The 12,950-nt window shown below is 39.0% G+C and overlaps 1 pseudogene; it reads right to left on the minus strand.

Annotated features, from left to right (window-relative positions):
* Nucleotides 1-218: 218 nt before the first annotated feature.
* LOC102875005 overlaps nucleotides 219-12,950 on the minus strand; it is a 68,700-nt pseudogene continuing 55,968 nt past the window's right edge.

The raw sequence follows: 12,950 nt of genomic DNA on the forward strand, positions 1-12,950 counted from the left end.
GAGATACTTCCAACTCGATGGCAGTAAGTTTGAATTTTGAGTTATTCTTTTTTTTTCCATTTCCCTCAACTTTACTAAAGCGGAGGGAAGGAGCAATAATCTAGAACACAGCCAATTTTCTGGGATTCCTCCCTCAAAACTGTGACGTTTGATTTCCAAACATATGCCAGAAGTGTACATAATCTCTAATTGTACTAAGTGGGAGAAGAGCAGAACTCCTAGAAAGTTCGTCTTCCAGCTTTTCCCAGTCTGTGGTCTGTCTTTGGATCTGCAATATTTGACTAAACAGCTACTATGGCTTCACTAATTTTTGTCTGTAGCTCTCTTAGCTCTTTCATATGCAGTAACCTCAGGATTTAGACAGCTTCATTAAGAACTGCATCTCCTGTGTTAAAATCAAGATTTTGCTTGTCGAAAGCAACAGGCAAGCCCTCTTTGTTTGATTTGCTTTAGCAGTTGCATTCTGCGGTAGGCTTTCTTAAGCCAAAATGTGAATTGCCTTTAGCATTACCAAGTAACCATGACCCTGATTTGAAGATGGTTAGCTAAAGCCATTACACTAGCCTTAAAATCAGGATTATTTACATCTAAATTGACCGGTGGTTCTGTATTTTTAGCTACATTATCAACATTTCTATGCATTATTGGGTACTGAATCCTCGTATTTCTAAGCATTGTCTTTATATTTGAGTCTAACTGCTAAATCAAGAAGCCAGTTAATTGTTTCTTGTCCATCCTGAACCTTGAAAGGAGAGTTAACATCTTTGAGATACTTTTCAAAGAACTTGGGCCAATCACTGTTATGGTTAGTTAGTTCTTAAAGTCCCTCTGTCTTCAATCTTCAAGTGAAACAATAAACTATCTAAACTGTTTCATCTTTGCAGTTGATGCCAGCAGGGTTGTGGGAGTCAAGGACTGTTCAGATTTTGTCAGAACATGGTTCTGGTTTCTTGCTCTGGTCCCCAGGCCTCTGCCAGGAGAAGAGAAGCGAGCTGAGTTATTCTTTTAGGAGTGGATGGCCAGTCCTTCTTCGTAGTCTGTGTTAGTCTGGAAACTGCTGAAACCTGCCCACTATGGTGACTCTGCTGGTATTTGAAATACTAGTGGGACAGCTTGCAACATCACAGCAGCACACAAGCCACTACCAAGTGACAAAAGTGACAGAAAAATGATAGGTACCTGTCAAAAACGCAAACTCATTCCTGTCGAGTTGGAACCACTCATTGATGATCCTTCAGCCAGTTTTCTGGAGGCTTTAAATTGCACAGGAGAAGATTGCCCATTTTTTCTCCTGCAGAGCTACTGGTGGGTTCTAATTATCACAGAGGAACGCTCTTTGAGATAGCAGCATACCTCCCCATCGACGAGGCCACAGAGCCCCCTTAGGTGTCTGTGTTGTTGTGGTTGTGTACCATTGAGTCAGAACTCATAGCTGATCCTCTAGCTGGTAAATTGTATGGGAGAAGATAGCCCATCTTTTTCTCACGGAGTAGTTCGTGGATTTGAACCACACAACTTTGGATTGACATCACAACTCCCTGCCACTAGGTCATCTCTAGATCCTCTGAGACAACAGAGTTCCAGATTGCTGGGCCCCTCCCAAAAATCCTGCTTGAGACAGGAGGAGCTCACAATTTACCTGGCCTGGGTGGATGGCTGTAGAGAGAATACTTAATATTCTCAAACATACTAACAAAGAGGCAGATGTGAGAATATTGAGGGTAACATTGTTTGCAATAGGGAAAAACTGGAAAACCCTAAATGTCCACTAATAGCAGATAATGTAGATATATTCATACTTGGGAGCACTACCCAGTAGTTCAAGTGGATGAGACAAGCTTTTATGGTGCTGACATGCTGGGTGATACTCCAAATATGTACCCATGCTTGAGCGCAGGCACAGATCAGCCAGGGTGCATGAACAGCAACCTGAAACAGGCGTTTGCTCGGCCACGCACTGCACACCTGGATTGACTATGGACTGCTGACGACAGGGAAAAAAAAATCTCCAGGATGCTGTGAAGTGGAAAACTTCAGAATGAGAGCATGGTGACAAAGAGAGTGATACCCTTTACGTAAACAAAATCAAACCCGAAAAGTCAGCATAAATATGCATAAAGCCCGAACAGCTACCATCATATCTGCTTCCATCTCATGTGTTACAGTATCCCATGTGTTATAAGATTGAACTGATCCACAGGTTTTCTTTGTGGAGGTAACTAGTGAGTCTTTTCCTTTCAAAGTATTCAGGGTAGGTTTGATTGGTCAAATAGTGAAAACCATTTGTGTCACCCAGGCGCCTTATAAATATATACAGTTGACAAGCAAATACAGTGTCAAAAGCCAGGAACAAGATATAAGACTTCAGCATAGTTACCTCTGGGGAAGGGCTGAGCCTGTGTACATGGTAGAGGGATATTCTAATTTGTTACATGCAAGTTTGTGTTATTTGAAATTAAATGATGATAAATACGTATTAATATACTGTTGTTGTTCTTGTTATGTGCCATTGAGTTGCTTGCAACTCATAGTGAGCCTCTGGACAACAACTCTGAATCTTGCTCTATCCTGAGTCACTTTTATTGTCTCTGACACACTTACCCCCATTACCCTAGTGGCTGAGTCAATCCATCTCATTGATATACTGTATACAGAATGAAAGAAATGTCTGTTAGAAGAAAAAGTACCTGTGGGGCCTAAAATTCTGAGAGGTTAGCCTGGTGTTACTTGTCAGTAGGGTTTGAGAGAGTTCTGGTGGCCAAATCTGTAGGGAGTTTTGTTGCTAATCCAAAGGCTATACCTCTCTGGTAATTTGAATCTGTCAGTGACTCCATGGGGAAAAGATGGATGATCGACCCTCAGAATGCTTCAAAATGATCAATGTGAATTGCTTATAAAAATTCTATATCATATGCACACCCATGTTTATTGTGGCTTTGTTCACAATAGCAAAGAGCTGGAAACAACCCAAGTGCCCATCAACAAACAAATGGATAGAGAAGCTTTGGTATATTCACACAATGGAATACTATGCTGCATTGAAAAACAAGGAACTCATGACATAGTATACAAAATGGGTGACTCTGGAGGACATTATGCTGAGTGAAATATCTCAGTCACAAAAGGACAAATACTGCATAGTGTCATTGTTGTAAAGTGAGACTGACATCAGGGTTGGAAGGGGGAACTAAGAGGGGATAAATAATGTATACTGCATTGTAACAGATGAGGGAGAGAACTGTTTAGGAGGAATATATGATTAGGTATTATTGTCATGACAAGAGTCCAGAATGAAAACTGCACAGTGGAGTGGACTGGGGTAGGGGTGGGAGGCGGATTGTATAACAATACTATTTTTTTTTTTACTTTCCAAAGAGAAAAGCAAACTGGGGAAGGGGTGAGCAGGGAGGAAAGTGTGCAACAATGAGTGAGTGGAAATCTAAAGTCTCTGCAAACTTTCATTTAAAAAAAAAGATTGAAAAAAAATTCTGTATCAACAGGTAGTACCAGCTAGTCAATTCCAATTCATATCACCCTGTGTGACAGGTTAGGAATGTCCCATGAACTTCTTGAGTATATTCTCTACAGAAGCAGAGGGAAGGGTCTTTTGACCCCAAAAGTGCTGGGAAGTTTCAAACTCTCAGCTTTAAGGAGAGTAGCTGAGTGCTTAACCATTGCACAACCACAGTTCCTTATGCTAACAATTGAACTAAAAACTCTACTCACTGTCAATGAGTGAGCCTGATCTGAGTCATGGTGACCCACCATTGGGTTTCCAAGGCTGTAATCTTAAGAGAGGACACTGCTCATCTTTCCCCCTTTTAGATGCTGGTGGACTTGAACTCCTGCACTGAGTTAACAGCTCAACTCACTACAGACTCTGCTGCCGAAAGCTCTATCAATAAGGGATTATCAGCTAGTTACACCTCCCAGATCTAGTCCAGCCCCTTAATTTATAACTGTTTAATGTATATTATTGGCAGCATCATCAGAAAAGGAGAAGAGGTTGAGATTGTTAACAATTTTATCTTGCTAGAGTCCAGAGTCAGGAAATCAGATGAATTACATTGGGTAAATCTGCTGTCTCTAAAGTACCTCTCTAAAGTACCAAAATGCGACGATGTCAGTCTGGAGACTAAGGTGATCCCGATTCAGGCCATGGTCTTTGTAATTATGTGCTTTACATCAAAGAACTAGATAATAACTAAGGATGACAGAAGAAGAATCAATGTGTTTGAGTTTGGTGCTGGAGATGAGTATTAAACATACTATGGACTTCTAAGAGAAGCATGAAACCAAGATTCTCTCTGGGGGCAAGGATTTTTTTTTTAAGAAAATTTTTATTTTACACTGCTTTGCTTACAAAGTTCTTATACGTTGTTTTTCACACTGGCTCTTTCCCATTTCACTGACATATCCCTTCCTCTACCCCTATGATTACCCCCTGCTCACCCTCATCCCTCTGCTCCTATCCTCCCCAGCTTTGAGCCTCCTACACACTTTTCTAATTATCTTTCTATTTCTACAATAATGGTTATAAAGTATTTGTCCTTTGGGACTGAGTTCACTTAGCATAATGCTCTCAAGTCCCTCCCAAGTAAGGTAGTAATTTTCAAAATAATTTCTCCTGCATGCTGCGTAGTATTCTTTCATGTGAGTATACCACAATTTCTCAATCCATTCGATTGTGGTTGGATATTAGGGCTGTTTCCATATATTTTTGCCATGGTGAATAATGCTGCTATCAACATTGGTGCCCAAATCTTTGTTTGTGTCTGTTATAATTTTCTTGGGGTATATTCCAAGCAGTAGAATAAGCTGGGCCATATGAAATTTCTGTCTCAGCTTTTTGAGGAAATATCAAACGGAGGCAAGGATTTTAAAGCTCCATCTCACATACTTCTGGCATGTTGCCATGAAGGACCAGTCATTGGGAAAGGACATCATGCCCAGAAGGGTGGAGGGATGGTACAGGAGAGGAAGACCCTGGATGAGATAGATTGACACAGTGACTGGAGTAATGGGAGTAGGTGTGTTGGAGAAAGTGAGACAAACTCAGGATAGGGCAGGATTCAGAGCTGTTGGGCATTCAATGGCACATAACAACAACAATAATGTATATTCTTCACAGAAGAAAGATCAACAATCTCCTCCTGTATTATTAACAGCCTCTGAAAATGTGCTGGAGAAGAGCTATGGATCAATTCTGACTTGACGGTACAAAATAACAACAACAATGTTAAGCAACCAGCACGAAAAGGTGCAAGAGCTTCTGTGAGCTTTGGAGTCAGGCAGATGTGAGTTTAAACCCTGTCTCCCCTGGTAGTACTTACTGTATATCATCTCAGATACATTATTTATTGTGTTTAAATCTCATTTTCTTCAGCTATAGCTCTGGTGGCTTACTAGTAAAGATTTGTGCTGCTGACACAAAGGTTGAATCTACCAGGTTCTCTGAAGGAGAAAGATGGTCACTCTCTTCCCGTGTGATTTCCTGCCTCTGAAACACAACGGAGTGTCAGCTACAGGTTGGTTTTGACTTGATAGTACACAATAACAACAATAGAGATGGAAGTAATAATAGTGCCTATGTCATAGGATTATTGATGCTGAAATGAAATAGTACTTTACTTAGGACACACCTTGGCACATAAGAGACAGAGTAAACTGTTAGTCCTTCCTTAAATGTTTGCTGTATTTCAAGGTCTTAATTGTATATATAATTTTTACAAAATTTAAAGAATGCTGTTCCTACTATTGAGAAAACTTCAGATGGAGGAAAACAAAGTAAATTTTAATGGGGTGATTTTTTTTCCCCCCCATCCTGACTTCTTTAATTCTCTTGTTGTGTAGTATGAAGTTCATTCCAACTCATGTTGTTGGTAAGTTCTGTTGAGTTGAGAACAACTCGTAGTGACCCTATAAACAACAGATCTGAACCATGTCCTTTATCTGCCATCCTTTATCATCGTAGACAATATTTGATTCCATTGCTGCAGTCACTACCAATCTGTCTTGTTGAGGATCTCCCTCTGCTTCACTGGCCTTTCTAAGCAAGAAACAGTCTCTCATAAGATGTCCAAAATATATAAGGTTAAGTTTTGCTATCATTGTCACCAAGGAGCAATCTGGTTGCACTTTCTCTGAGACATATCTGTTTGTTCTTTTGGAAGTTCATGGAATATTTAGTACTCTTCTCCAACACCACAACTCAAATGAGTCAATTCTCCTGCTGTTGTCCAGCTATCAGATGCATAAAAGGTGATTGGAAAGACTGTGCCTTAAAAAAAAAAAAAAGACTGTGCCTTAAACATCAGGCACACCTTGGTCTTTAACCTGATATCATTGCTCCTTAGGGTTTTGGAGAGATCCCTGATAACAGACTGAAATTTCAACTTATAATGACCCTGTATTACAGAGTAAAATTGTTCTACAGAGTTTTCTAGGTTGTAATCTTTATGTAGGAGCCCTGCGAGTGGAGTTTATGTATTGGGCTCTTAATTGAACAGTTGAAAGTTCAAATCCACAAGCGACTCTGAGGGAGAGAGATGAATAATCTCCTTTCCTTAAGATTTATAACCTCAGGAACCCAGTTAAGAGTGTTTATATATTGGAACCAAATCAATGGTTGTTAATTTTGGCAATTTTTACATAAGGACATCAATAGATTTTTTCCCCCCTTTTGGGATTGCTGGTAAAGTAGTGATCAAGTGCTCAACCATTGTACCCCTAAAACACCTTTTTTGGGGGGGTTGTGTTTGCATTATTTTTTTATTTTATTTTTCTTCTCTTTTATTATTACTAATTTTAATGAAAGTTTACAGAGACTTTGGATTTCCATTCATTCATTGTTGCACTTTTTTCTCTGCCCACCCTTACCCCCTCCCAGTTTGCTCTTCTTTTTGAGAAGTGAAAGAAAAATTCTTTCATTGCTATACAATCCCTGTCCCACGTCCACTCCACTAAGCTGCCTTCATTCTGGACTCTTGTCATGACAATAATACCTAATCACATATCCCTTTTAAACAGTTCTCTCCCTCATCTGTTTCAATGCAGTAATCATTATTGATCCCCTCTTTCCTTAAGTTCTCCTTAACCCCAATGTCAGTCCCGTTTTACAACAGCAGCACGATGAAGTATTTGTCCTTTTGTGATTGAGATCTTTCACTCAGCATAAGGTCCTTCAGAGTCACCCATTTTGCATAATATTTAATGAGTTCCTTGTTTTTCAATGCAGCAGAATAATCCATTATATGACTATACCACAGTTTCTCTATCCATTTGTTTGTTGATGGGCACTTGGATGGTTTCCAACACTTTGCTATTGTAAGCAAAGCAGCAATAAACATGGGTGTGCATATATCTGTTTGGGTAGCAATTATGGTTTCTTTAGGGTATATTTCCACTAGTAGAACTGCTGGGTCAAAACTTTTTGAGAAAGTGCCATACTGTCTTCCATAGTGGTTGTACCATTTTACACTCCCACCAACAGTAAATAAGGCAGTTTCTCCACAACCTTCACAGCATTTGTTGTTTGCTCTCTGTTGAATTTTGCTAATTTTACTGGGATGAGATGATATCTCATAGTTGTTTTGACTGGCATCTCTCTAAGAGCTAGGGATTTTGAACATTTCTTCATGTATTTGTGCACCATCTTAATGTCTTCTTTGATGAAGTGTCTGTTCGTATCCTGTGCCCATCATGTCCTTTATTAAATGACCCAAGAACCATTAAAAAGAAGATGGATTTTTTGAAACAACGTATGAACTTGTGGTGATGAAGGAAGAAGTTCGAGCTGCTCTGAAAGAATTGGCAAAAAACAAGACCCCAGGAATTGATGTTTTTGACATATTTCAACAAAATATTATTGACCTATTTCAACAAACAGACGCTGTCATGGTTGTGCTCACCAAGTTGTACCAAGAAATCTGGAAGCTAACCACCTGGCCAACTGACTGGAAGAGATCTATACTTGTTCCTGTTCCAAAGAAAGGAGACCTGATAATATCACATGCAAGTAAGATTCTGCTGAAAATTATCCCAAAACGACTGGAACAGCACATCCACAGAGAACTGCCAGATGTGCAGGCTGTGTTTAGAAGAAGCTGTGGTACTAGGGATATTATGGCTAATGTTGGACGGATCTTGGATGAAAGCAGAGACCACCAGAGGAACGTCTGTCTGTGTTTCATTGACTGTGCAAAGGTATTTGACTGTGTGGATCACAACAAACTGTGGCTGACTCTGAGAAGAATGGGAATCCCAGAACATTTGATTGTGCTTATGGGAAACCTACACTTGGACCAGGATGCAGTTGTCATGACAGATCAGGGAAACACTGCATGGTTCAAAATTGGGAAAGGTGAATGCTAGCAATGTGTCCTTTCTTCATATCTTTTTCAATTTATATGCAGAATAGATCATCCAGGAGGCTGGTCTCTATGAAGAGGAGTGCAGCATCAGGTTTGGAGGAAGACTCACCAACAACATGCATTATGCAAATGACACAACATTGCTTGCTCAAATTGAGGAGGACATGAAGCACTTGCTGCAGGTCAAGGACAGCAGCCTTCAATATGGATTGAAAGTGAACATCAAGAAAGCAAAGACTGTCACCAGTGGGCCAATTGGAAGCATCATGATAGATGGTGAAGAGATTGACATTGTTAACAGCTTTAGTTTGCTTGGCTCCACAATCAACATTCTTGGTACAAGCAGTCAGGAAATCAAAAGACAAGTGAATTGCACTGGGAAAGTCTGCTATCAGGGACCTCTCCAGAGTAAAATGTCAGTCTGGAGACTAAGGTTCACCTGATCCAGGCCATGGTCTTCACAATTACATGCTATGCATCAGAAAGTTGGACAATGACTATGGATGACAGAAGGAGAATTGATGCCTTTGAGCTGTGGTGTTGGAGAAGAGTATTATGCTAGGAGAACAAGCAGGTTCATCCCAGAGAGGGTGAAACCAGGCTGCTTTTTGGAGGCAAGGATTCTGAAACTTCATCTGACATTCTTTGGACATATTGCAAGCAGTGGTCAGTCCTTGGAGAGGGACATCTTGCTTGGAAGGGTGGAGGGACAGCACAAGAGAGGAAGACCCTCAACGTAATGGATTGATTCAGTGACTGGGGAAATAAGGGTAGGTGTATTAGACACAATACGGTTTGCACAGGCTAGAACAGGCTGTTGTACACAGGATCTCTATTGGTTGCGAGCAAGCAATACCTCATAGTGACCCTATGAACCTTGCCCTACCCTGTGCTATCTTCACCATCTGCCATACTCGAGCCCATTGTTCCAGTCAGTATCAAGACATCTTGCCGGGGTTCTTCCTCTCTTTCTCTGAGGCTCCACCTTTCCCAACATGATGGTTTCCGCCCCGCCCCCAGAACTAGCTCCTCCTCCCAAAATGCCCAAAGTATGTGAGATCAAGTTTCACCATCCTTGTCTCTAAGGAGAGCCTTGGTCCCACTTCCTCCAAGACACCACTGACTGACATTTTTCTTATCAAGCAAATGTCATTTATTTAGTAAATTACCTTCTCCTCACCAGTCTGAAGTGTTACCATTCAAGTGTGAAGTTCTCAGATACACAAATTTATTTGTGAATTTTCTTTCTGTTTTTAGTTTTCTGTTTCTATTTACATGGTTTTTTACTATGGAGGATTTATAACAGGCTTTTATACTTACTCGTCATTACTTGCCTTCTTTTCATTTCCTCCAAGTTTTCTGGCTATTCCTGGTAATTTTTCCATATGAAATTTAGACCAGCTAGTCTAGTTCTAAAATAATATCTTTTTGGTATTTTTATTGGAATCACATTAAATTCATAGATTAACTATCTCTGACAGCTTTACGATGTTGAGAATCTAAGGACATGGTGTACTTTTGCATTGTGAAGTCTGCTTTTGTGCTTTTGAATAGTATTATTAATATTTTAAAATACAGATCCTGAAAATTTCTTAAGTCTATTTTGGGAATTTTTTGTTTGTTTGTTTCTGCTGTTTTTAAGTTGGGGCACGTATATACATATGTATGTGTGTGCTTATACATATTCTAATCAGTTATTTATATATATGATATTGGTGCTAAATTTCCGTATGTATTAATGAAGTTTCTGTAATTCTCTTTTAGTCTGTAATATTTTATTTGATTATCTTTTATTCCCCCAGTAAAGCAAAGATTTACAGACAACAATATATAGAAGCAAATTCTAATAATTATTTGTTTTTGTTCATCAAAGTGCTAACAATGGTTTTTACATTTAAAGGATTGTTTTAAATACTGAGAGAATGAGAAATATGTAACACAAAAGTTAAAATATTTTTTTTCTCTGACTCTCTAATAAAATGGTTGCTAATCTGTGATATATACAATACTGTGATTTATATTCGGTCACAACTGATTTCTTGATAATTTTTGTGTGTTTAATTTCTGTTTCTTCTGTAATTGCATATTCTAGTATTCTAGTATCTCATGATAGTGGGTGTTCTTGTCCTTTTCTTGACTTTATGAGATTTCTTATTTTATTTAGGACACTGAGTTTTAGGTGATGATGGGTATGTACTACCATTCTAAGAAACTAACCAGCTATTCTTTTTTTTTTAACCAGCTATTCTTATTTTCATAAGTATTTTACAGATAAATAGATGTTTTATTATACTAAATTACTTTTTTTAGTATGTACAGATCATACAAATTTTATTAAAGTGAAGAGTTTATAGGAAAGACTTTTCAATGTTGAATCATCCTTAGAATTCTGGAATCAATCTTTTACTTTGGTATTTATAAATTGGGTTTCCTGGATCCTCTGGGATATTTGTTAGAATTTTGACTGCTATTGTTGATCCTCCTCAAATAAACGAGATAGAACTGTATTTCTCTCTCATGTCATAGTCTAGACACAAGCAATTTAGAACTAGGGATCTTCTTTCTTTGCCATCTCAAGGCCATCTCTGGCTTGTATTGTCTAAGATACATACTTCATTGCTCTTTTCCTTTCAACAGTGGGAAGGAAGGTAAACAAGGCAATAAAGGGTACAGCTTTCATTTTTGATGCAAATCTCCCATTTCATATTCAAGATGACATCTTATTGGCAAGAAATTAGTTACATTCATGGCCAGATGTTCAGTATAACCACCTTTCAATGTATTGGAAGAGGTGGAGAAGAAAACGAACAACATTTGCCATTGTCTGTCTTCCCCTTTCTTAGATTATGTCCGTCTTTTAGAATGTTGTTATTATCGTTAGGTGCCATGGAGTCAAATACAGTTCGTAATGATCTTCTGAACAACAGATCTAAATCTTGCTCTCATCATCTCTGACACACTCAAGCCCATTGTTACAGTCACTGTGTCAGTCCGTCTTGTGAAGGGTCTTCCTGTCTTTCTCGGTTCCTCCACCATTCCCAGCATGGTGTTGTTTTCTGAGGATTGTCCTCTTCTGACAATATGCCCAGAGTATGTGAGATGGAGTTAAACCATTCTTGCCTCTAAGGAAGATCCTGGTTGCACTTCCTCTAACATAAACTTGTTTGTTTATTCCTTTGATATAGTTCATCGGATACTTAGCACTCTTCTCAAGCATTGCAAAGTTCAGAGTTGCTGTTCATAGTGTCGCTATGAGTTACAGTTGACTTGACAGCACATACCAACAACAACAATGAAGGGATCCCTGGTGACCTCATTCATAAAGAGTTTAAATCCACCAGTGGGTCCTTGGGAAAAAGATATATAATCTCCTCCAATCTAATTTATGACCTCAGAGAACCAATGAAGGGTCTTTTATGACTTAGTTCCAACTCCACCTCAATGTGTTGCTGTGCCTAATTAAAGGAACTCTCATGGCATAGTACTTAAAGGATCAGATTGCAACACAAAGACTTAATATGCAAGTTTAAAGATTTACAGCTTTGGAAACTAAGTGGAGGGTGGCAATTAGATGGAAATGACTCTACAGCAGTGGGATTTAATGGCTAAAAAGGGGGTCTTGGTGGTGTAGCGTGTTGTATGTTAGATTGCTAGCCAAAGGGCCAGATTTTGCAATCCAGTAATCTGCTTCTCAGGAGAAAGACGACAGTCTACTCTCATAAGAAATATAGCTTCTAAAATCTTTGAAGAATCACCACGACAGTATTGGGGTCGGGGTGGTAGGAAGGAAGGGCTAATGAAGGAGTTCTAGTGGTGAAGTGATTAAAGTGAACAGCTGCTAGCCATAAGAATGAGGATTTGAATTCCTCAGTAGCTACATGGGAGAAAGATGTGAGGGTCTTCCTCAGTAAAGACTACAGCTTTGAAAATCCGATGAGAGCCATTCTTCTCTCTCTGATAGGATCACCGTGAGTCTGAATAGACTCAATGACAACAGTTTATTATTTTTCTTTGAACATCTTTTTAACTTGAAAATCTTTCCATGTGCTTGTCTGCTGTTTCAATATACTCCCTTTTGAAGCCTCTGTTCAAATCATCCTTTTCTTTTTTTTTTTATTGGGGTGTTTGAATTTTGCTTATGTTGTAGAAGTACTTATAAAATTTGGCTCTTAGACTTTTCTTTGGAGTTACAGTTCACCTAAATTTGTTCCCATTCTATAGGCTGTCCTTACTTTTTTGATAAAATATTCTGATGAACAGAAGTATTTGATTCTTTGAGGCTTATATATGAGTTTTAACAGTTGGTGTCATTTAAGAAATTAATTTGCTTTTTACATTGTAGAATTTGAGCATAGAATTCTTTTTTTAACACCAAAAATGTTTTAATTTTCCCCCATTGTTGCAGTTTCTTCACCTCTCCCCCAGCCCTCCCCTCAGTGCACCTCTTGTTCCAGATTATCATCATATATATCATACCAATTAGCAGCGTCAGAATGGATGACAAAGAGATTGAGAGTGTTCACAGCTTCAGTTTGCTCGGCTCCACAGTCAACACTCTTGGTACCAGCAGTCAGGAAA

This window comes from Elephantulus edwardii, unplaced genomic scaffold (assembly GCF_000299155.1).
Source record: "Elephantulus edwardii isolate Elephantulus edwardi_28Jun2011 unplaced genomic scaffold, EleEdw1.0 scaffold00096, whole genome shotgun sequence".
NCBI lineage: Eukaryota > Metazoa > Chordata > Mammalia > Macroscelidea > Macroscelididae > Elephantulus > Elephantulus edwardii.